Source organism: Prosopis cineraria, unplaced genomic scaffold (assembly GCF_029017545.1).
Source record: "Prosopis cineraria cultivar Desert tree isolate PC_DT_omini unplaced genomic scaffold, ASM2901754v1 PC11, whole genome shotgun sequence".
NCBI lineage: Eukaryota > Viridiplantae > Streptophyta > Magnoliopsida > Fabales > Fabaceae > Prosopis > Prosopis cineraria.
In genome coordinates this window covers 28295231-28304868 of record NW_026555342.1, presented here as the reverse complement: position 1 = coordinate 28304868, position 9638 = coordinate 28295231, and positions in this window count along the sequence as shown.

Here is a 9638-nt window from a genome sequence, read left to right as displayed (position 1 = left end):
TATCCCAATTTAAAATTATACTCAGGTTCCAAGGGACCTAGTTATGGTTTCTGAATTTTACAAAACTTATTTATAAATAAGTCTACTTCATAGGATCTATATGTAATGTTTCCTTTTATTGCAGGTTCGAAACTTCCTAGTGGATAAGGAGGGATTTTAATTTTTTATACAACTTCAATTAATTACCAAATTACCCTCATTGAAAATAAAAATATTAGTCTAAAGTATATTTTTAGTTCTCTAATTTTATGTAAGGTTTCAATTTATTCTTTTAATTTCGTAAAATATCTTTTTAGTCCTTTATTCCTAATATTTTTAGTTTAAAATGATTATTTTTTTGTCAATCATTATTATTTGAAAAAATTAAACTCAATATATCCTTGAGAGTATTTGTCAATATTTGAAAGTTTAATGTAAAAATTTGTTGGGATAAAACTAATAGTGTTAGGGTTAAAGAATTAAAAGGATACTATATAAAGTTAAGGTAATAGAAAACATTATGTAAAGTTAAAGGATTAAATGTATACTTTAGCGAAAATATTATTATTTCTCATACTAGATATTTCCTTCCCATTTCATTTCTTCTTGCAGGCATCTTAGGAAAAGAAAAACAATTAAGAAGTAGAGCAAGATTGATCCCCAAAAATTTCAAACCTCCCTTCCTCTCTTACCTTTGTCTTCATCTTCCTTCTCCTACTGTCATTGCAGATTTCTATTTTGGGCATTAAGATTCATCTCCCTCTTCCCTATTTCATGATGCTTCTCTGAGTATGGTAAGGTTTGAGCTTCAATTCCCTTTCCTTCTTAATGCTGGATTCTTCTTCTTCTCCTCTTTGGACTTGTTGTTACTGGTTTGATTAGAGGGGGGTTCTTCCCACTTCATTTGCATCGACAACACTAAAATCCTTCTCTCCTTTCTTTGTTGACATCATTCGTGCTAAAAGTGTAAAGCTCATTCTCCTTTTCTTCTTCCCTGGTTATCTTATGTGGGGTGTGTGTGTGTGTAGCTTTCTTTTCTTACTTGTTTAGCTGAGTACATGTTGTTTTGGTTGAATTTTATTGTGCTTAAATTTGATTATTATTGATGGATGTTGAGTTTGAAAAGTAGGATAAATCTAAATATTGGTATTTGGAAATCATTGACTAAGATTTGAAGGTTGGGAAGCTTGAGTGAATGGTTGTAAATTGATGCACTTAAGGTGTTCGATAAAATGGGTGATAGAAGAATTTTCAGTTCAAAAGAGTGATTAAATATAGGGTGTGTGTATGTTGATGATGTAGATGGGTGTTCCAAACAACATGAATTGATTGATAACCTGGATATCATATTGCCATTAAAATGGCCGTTGATGCAAGTCATTCCTATCAGTTTACAAGCAAAGTTCTATGTCTTAATAGTGCTGATAAAAAAATCTAAGATTTATAGTATAAGTCATTTACAAATTCCCATCACACAAGATGCATTGGCAAGTGCGTATCAGATTATGAGTTACTTCTTGTTAGATCTAGAACTAGCTAAGTATACAAATCTCATTCCCATCATCAATGATAATAGTAGGATTATGGATGTTATAGCTTCTTTCTAGATACCCTTAAGGATTACTTGCATAGTATAATGACAGATATAAATCTGTGTAATATAATATGTTCTCGTCTCACTCGATAAATAAAGCAACTCTTTACGCCTTTAACACTTTGATTAAAGTTTAATAAGTCATATGTATTAAAGAAGAGTTGGCAAGACAAGTTAAAATATCATCAAATGTTTGGATCAGATTTGAGGACAAAATAGCTTAGATTTATGATTTGGACACTAATGTCTAGGAGTTGTTTGGTAAAATATCTGTTAGAAGAAATTTTGAATTGTAGTGGTAAAAATATGTGTGACTCAAATCTATATCTATAGCTTATAAAAAGCCATTTGGAGAATGTGTGACTCAAATCTTGAAGGGATGACAAAAAAAAGTTATTTAATTACTCAAACACAATACAATTTAAGTGGGTTTTCCTCTAATAACAATATATGTTTTCAAAAATATAAAGGAAAAACATAACTTTAGGTCTCTACACTTTGTTTGCATTTTGCTATAGGTCTCTATACTTTTTTCAATATTCTAGGCCTTTACACTTTTGTTTTTTGGTGTTCTAGGTCCCTAAATGAACAAGGTGTAGGGACCTTAGAGGGATCTAGGACACTGAAACATAAAAATGTAGGGGCTTAGAACATTGAAAAAAAAAGTGCTGGGACTTGTATAAAAAACATGAGCAAAGTGCAATGACCCAAAGTTATCTTTTTCCAAATATAAACAAAGGACATATAAAGAAGAATAAGAAAAATGTAGGGCTCACATTGATTAATTTAGAAAACATTTTCTTACAAAATAAAATCCAATTGAATATAATTACTTGAAGAAAATTAATGGACTTTAGGGTATTAGAATTCAAACCCATAATGTTAAAAGAGTAAAGAAACGACATGAAGAAATTCAAAAGTCATATAATCAAGAAAATTTCAAATATTTTGCATATTATTACAGCACATGGAGTCACTCCAATTTACAAGATTACTTGTTCCAAAAAAGAAATCTAAGGGCTGAATAAATAATAGCTAAAATTTGATTTAATTATTATTCAACTAGTAGGGCCCCTAGCATTTTCTTGAAATGAAGCCTTGATTTTTTTCAATGATACAACCATGTCAGTCATAGTAAGTCGTGTCTCAAGTAAATCAATGCAAAAAATTAATGCTAACTCAAAAACTGATAATATATGTGGTAATATATTATTAGTATTTTGATTTTCTTTGTGCAGCAAATTGGCATCTATAATGCTGATGATTGGATGTCGTGTTGATTTTCTCATCCAATCTTTCAAACTTAATCCTTGAACAAACATCTCATCTGTAGCTTCTTCCTTGTAAAGATTTCCATTAGCAAAATACCATAACTATACATGTCTGCTTTAATAGAAACAACTCCTTTCGATCCATACTCTGTTATGCCAATTCAAACAATTAGTATAAAAGTCATGATGTCAAAACATAATGCAAGATGTGGTTCAACTTTTATTTTGTATCATGAATTCAAATATTTACACATGAAGACATACAAATCAAATAATATAAAATTTTATAAGGCATAACAAGCACAAGAGAATATAAATAAGTCCAAAAAATATTATTAAACCATTACCTAGTGCCATATAGCTAATTGTAGCCAAAGTTTTGGTATAAATTTCTAGTTGTCCTTCACCAAACAATATAGCAATACCAAAATCAGTAAAATGAGCTACCATATCTTCATCCAACAAAACATTGCTTGGTTTCACATCACAGTGAACAACTAGTGTTGAAAAACCATGATGAAGATACTCCAAAGTAAATGCCACATCAATCATTATGTTCAACCTTTGTAAGACAATTAAATAATAGTTATGTGAGTATAACCATTTGTCTAGACTCCCATTTGCCATGAATTCCATTATTAGAGATTTGAAATGATCATTTGAGCAACATCTGATAACCTTAATGAGATTGTGATGGCATAAATTGCACATGGCAGCACATTCAATATCAAAGCTTCTTAATGCTTCTTCTATTTCTAACTTAAATACTTTGATAGCAACTATTTTTGAGTTTGGAAGAGTTTCTTTGTATACTAATCCAAAACTTCCAGAGCCTAGAAGATTACTCTCATCAAATCCATTTGTTCCTTGCCAAAGCTCATAATAGGATATCCTAGTTGGTGTGTCAAAATTTATTGAATCCTTATTGGTTGAATCATCAACATGATCTCTCTTACACTTTAAAATGATAATTCTTGAAACAACTAAAATGACAACCATGCATATGATAGACAATGAGCACTTTATCATTAGCTTCAATTTATTTTACATGTGCTTGTGTTCTTTCCTACATGGGTGAACTTGTAATTGTGACTTCCCACAAAGATTATTATTCATCATAAAAGGTTCAGCAGTGAAATTTTGAAAAGGCCCCCCCACTTGGAATTTCTCCATGCAATAAATTATAAGAAACATTAATGTATTCAAGATGGATTAATAACTCTAAGGATTTTGGAATCATGCCAGACAAATAAGTATGGGAAAGATCCAAAGATTCCATACTTATCATGCCACAAGAGATTCAAGAATATTCTATTCAATTTGTTTTGGGCCAAAGATAGGGTTTGTAAAGTTTGCAAGCTACCCATAGTTGTAGGGATGCTTCCTGAAATTTAATTTCTTGACAAGTTCAATAGTATAATTGTTCCCGAATTTGATATCTTTGGTGAAATTAGTCCACTCAATGCATTGGAGGATATGTCTAAGACCAAGATATCTTTGAGACTCCAAAGAGAAGAGGGTATATCAGAAATCAATTTGTTAGAGCTAAAATTCAACTTCCATAGAGAAGTATTCCTGAAGCATCTTGAAACTACTCCTGAAAGCATGTTGTTGGCAAGATACAACTCACTTAGACTTTTGAGTTGACAAAGTTTATTTATGATGGACCCATGCAATCTATTGTTGTTGAGGTTTAAATGTTGAAGGCCATGTAATCTATTAACTGTATCAGGAATCAACCCACTCAAATCGTTCCCATCCAAATCTAATTCCATCAAGTTTGTTAAATTTCCAAGTATATTGGTTATAGCTCCGCTAAATTTGTTTGATCATAAATCTAACTTGATGAGCTTAGATGCATTTGATATGCTGTTTGGAATTTGTCCACTCAGTTCATTCTTCTCCAGTAACAATTGTTTCAAGTTGGGAAGGCCAATTCCTAAATATGATGGGAGAAGACCAGAGAGAAAATTATTACCAGGTTGCAAAATTGTCAATGTTGAAATGTTGAATATATTGGAAGAAATTACTCCTTTCAAATGATTATTGCCAAAGTCCAAGATAATAAGGTTATTAAGTTCGCCTATACCTTCACGCACAAAGCCTGTACACCAAAAAAAAAAAAAATTAATGGAAATCATGTCTTTTATATAGATCAGATAAGAATATATGTATATATATATATATATTTCATTTATTAGTTTTAAATTATTTCTAAAATTTTTAAAATAAAAATATTAGGTTAATCATGAACTACTCTTTATGTTGTAATTGTTGAATAATTATTTATTCTAAACATAATTTTTTTATGTTATAATTGTTGAATAATTATTTGACAGAAAATAAATAAATTTACACAATACAAAGAAACAATTAAAAAAGAAAATTAAACCAGGAAATGATGTATTATTTCATGACGGGGAAAGGAAAATTAGAGTTAAAGTCGATAGGAGAGCGATAAAATCTGTGCTTGTACAAATACATATAATAAATGGCCACATTAATGCTGTGACTGGCAAGAAGAGAGAAAAAATGATGGGGCAAGAAAAAAGAATGAGAGAAAGCTAGAGAAAAACTATATTTTCTCTTGCTCAGCTTTGAAATTAATGAATTTTCAAAATAAAAAAAATTGAAATAGAAGTTAAATGGATAAAGAATAAATGTATTCTTCAATAAAGGCGAAAGGAAGAAAATACAAAATCAAAGTTATTAAGAGAAAGATAAAACATTTAGGCTCATATTATGATTGGTTTGAACTAGATATATACAAAGCCTCTTCATATGAATGAAAAGGTGAAAAGCAAAATCCCATTTTTGATTCACTCCATTTCAGAAAAATATTAGCAAGAAAACATAATAAAAGTATATACCTCTCTATAAATGATCAGTTACCATCTAAATATAATTCTTTTAAAGACGTGCTACTTATTGAATTTAGAATTCTTCCCCTTAATAATTACCCAATAGAAACAAGCATCCTTTCTCTTAATTGATTATTACTAATTAATGCAAAAGATTTCAACAAAGAGAGTTGATAGCATATTACTTTTGGAAACTTCAATAAACTAATGTTTTTATGTTGAAATTTTTGAATAATTATTTAATAGGAAATTAATAAATTTGTGAAATAAGAACATAAAATTTCCAAAAAAAAATTTAAAAATTAAATTAAACAGGGAAATGATGTAGTCTAAGGGGAGATTAAAAAAATAGGGTTGAGGTTAATAGGAGAGCGATAAAACTTTCAAATATTTAAATGAATAGGGGAGGGAGGGGATATTCTTATAAATTTTAATAGAGACAATATATAAATTAAAAAAGTAGGAAAAAATATGTAAAATATTTTCATCTCACTCCTCCTTTAAAAAAGAAATTAAACCCATTAGAATCTCTCCTTTCCTCTTCTTCATTTTACCTATAAATTATATACTATTTAAATAATTTTTTGTTTATTGCATTTGGAAGATATAAATAAAAGAGTAAGCAAAAATAATTAAAATATTTTAATCCCACTTCTCTATTTTTTTTTTTAAATTAAACTCATTACAATCAAACATTAGTGTGGCCACATTATATCTGATGTGGATCTTTTTGGTTGATCAAATTAGTATAAATGATGGGGTAGTCCCATCAGTTCATGATCTTATCTCTATGTTATTATGGGATTGTAATCACAAGTTATATGCCTATATATACGCCCTATTGTATTGATGAACAATATTAATGAACGAAATGAATAAAAAATTATATCTCATTTTGATTTCACTCTTCTAGAAAGAATGATCTAGGAGGGGGAAAATAGAAAATCATAGACTACCATCAATTCATGGTATGATCTTTTCTTATTTTGGGATTGTAATTCACTAGCTATATTAAGTCCCCACTACGAATACATACTTATAATATTAATGAAATGATGAAAATCAAAATCTCATTTTAAATTTATTCTGAGACGAAATAATTAAAAACCAAGAAAATAATAAAAAAGATATAATAATCTCATGGTTGTAAAGAGGTTGGAATCCAAATATAATACTCCCTTCATTCAAAAATATAAGGCATTTCTTGAGAAGTTAGATGTTAAAAAAAATATAAGGCATTTTTAGTCTTTTGAGGTGTAATCATTGCCTTTTTTCTAAAAGTGTCCCTATTGATAATGACTTTATATTTATTATAAGGTGTTTAATAGGGGTAAATATGAAAAGATAGGATTAGTTTAAAAGTAAGTAACTACTTTATTGGGTAATGAGATTCGATTAAAAATACCTTATATTTTTGAACGAAGAGAGTATATAATTATCAACTCTAATAAAAAGACTGAATAGTGATAGATAATAACATTTTCACAACAGTACGGACTTTAAATTAAAAGAAAAATGAAACAGGTAATATAAACTTGCATATAATATACATATATACTAAAACAAAAAACAACACATCTCTTGCTAATTTCAGAAATTTGGATATTTGTGTATACTAATTAATCGTGTGTGGCATAATTCATTAAACTACTTTAATTTTTTGGCAAATTGTTTTTGGTATGATTGAAGTGAGAAATTATCAAGCATGCTTTGCTCAACATAAGGAAAAAAAAAAAGGTTCCACATCATATACAGCAACTTCACATGTTTTATGTGGGACTCAGTTTCGGTGCTCATCTTAGTGCTCAGCACCAAAATACTGCCGTTTGGTAGTGTTTTTTTTTTCTTTTACTTTTTTTAAACCACAAATTTATTATAATAATACATAATTATTATAAAATTATTATTTTAATATTTAATAAACTAATAAATATTAAAATGTTAAAATTAAATCTAAATAGTTTAAATAAAAATTTTGGTCTGAACATTGAGAACTATATTGAAAAAAATAAAAAATGATCTGAACAATTTAAAATAGGAGTTGAATATAGTAAAATGAGCCAGTTTTATACACTGTAATAAATCAATGTTTGAATTCCTATTAAGAGAAGTACCTATATTTAATACCTGACTATACCTTGAATGATATTATCTCTCATAGGTAAACAACTATGCAGAATCAATAAAATAAAAAAATATTTTTATTTTCAATTTTAATATTTTCAATATAGTTTTGAACTGTTCAGACCAAATTTATATATGAACTGTTCAAGTCAAATTTTAATAAGTTAATCTATTCTTATTTAATTTTAACATTTTAATATTTATTTATTTATTAAATATTAAAATAACAAATTTATAATATTTATTTATTATTATAATAAATTTGTAGTTTAAAAAAGCAAAAAAAAAAAACACTGCCTGGCAGTGTTTTTTTTTTTTGCTTTTTAAACTACAAATTTATTATAATAATAAATAAAGGAAGTGTTTTAGTGCTGAGCACCATGGTGCTCGTCTTAAGATGAGCACCGATGCCGATTCTGTTTGTGTGTGTGTGTGTTTTGGATACTTATTTTAATTTCAAATTAAATAATTGTTCAAAAATTATTGTATGACAAACGCGCTTCAATTTGAATAGTATTATTTAATTTCGATTGAACGTGTAGAACAGTTCCTTTTTAAACCCAAATGCATTAAAATGAAGCAATCTAATTATATGTCTGACTATTGATAATATCTCATATTCTGGATCATTAGTCTATGCTCATATATAGTTGAACTAGCGTTTTTTGAGTTGGCGTTAAACTTGTTATTTAATTGCTATATTATAATTTGCAATTAATTTTTATGTGTTTAAATAATTTTTGTTATGATTTTTCGATTGATATGTTGTAATTTTAAGAAAAATATCAAATATAATTTTAATTAAATAATACAGAGTTGTTATAATTTATATATATATATATATAGTGAAAAAACTCCAAGCTTGTATGTCTTATAATGTTACAATTTGCATTAGACTTATCCTATCATACAAATATGATAAAATTTGGTGTGTTTAAGAACAAATCAAAAACTTACGTTAAAAATAACAAAAATAATTTTAAATAATACCCGTTTTAACCCCAGAAGTTTTATTGAATTTGCAAGATAAAAATTTTAAAAAATAAGTTTAACTGATTAACAATGTGCTAAGGGGAGAAAAGATTGAAAAAATAAAGGTAATGGCATTTTAGATTTACTCCCTTTCAAAAAAAGAAAAGATTGAAAAAATGGAAACATAAATATAAGTACATTGTACATACCTGTAAATAAGTTACCATCCAAATACAATTTCTTTAAAGATGTGCAATTACTTATTGATTTTGGAATGCTTTCCTCTAATTGGTTACCATCAACATTGAAGATTTCAAGTAAAGGGAGTTGATGGCACAATTCTTTTGTTAAATTATCATTTAAATAATTCGTGCTAGCTCAACCTCTCTCAAAGAAGATATGTTCCAAATAAATGAAGGAATTCCACCTAAACAAAGTACAAAATGTTTGTTTGTTGTTAGTACGCATAAGACTAGCAATTTCCAAAGCGCTATAAATAATGCATAGAAAGTTGATAATTAGAGGCTTAACATTAATAGAAAAATATACAATAACCTTTTTTGGCAACTCCCTCACGTAAAAATTAAATGGATTTTTGTAAGATCCATGTGTGCAACAACTTTACTTGACATAAAAATTGAAAGTTAGTGGTTAAGAAAAATGGATTGCATTAGACGTATGAAATGGACTATAATTTTTACTCTTAAAGTGGTTTCAATTAAAAAATTTTCTCACAAAATAAAATAAGCATAGTAATAAATGAAAAGTTTGTTAAAGAATAAAAGTAAAGGATGGGTAGATTGATCATACCTGTAAAAGAGTTGTACCGTAGATCTA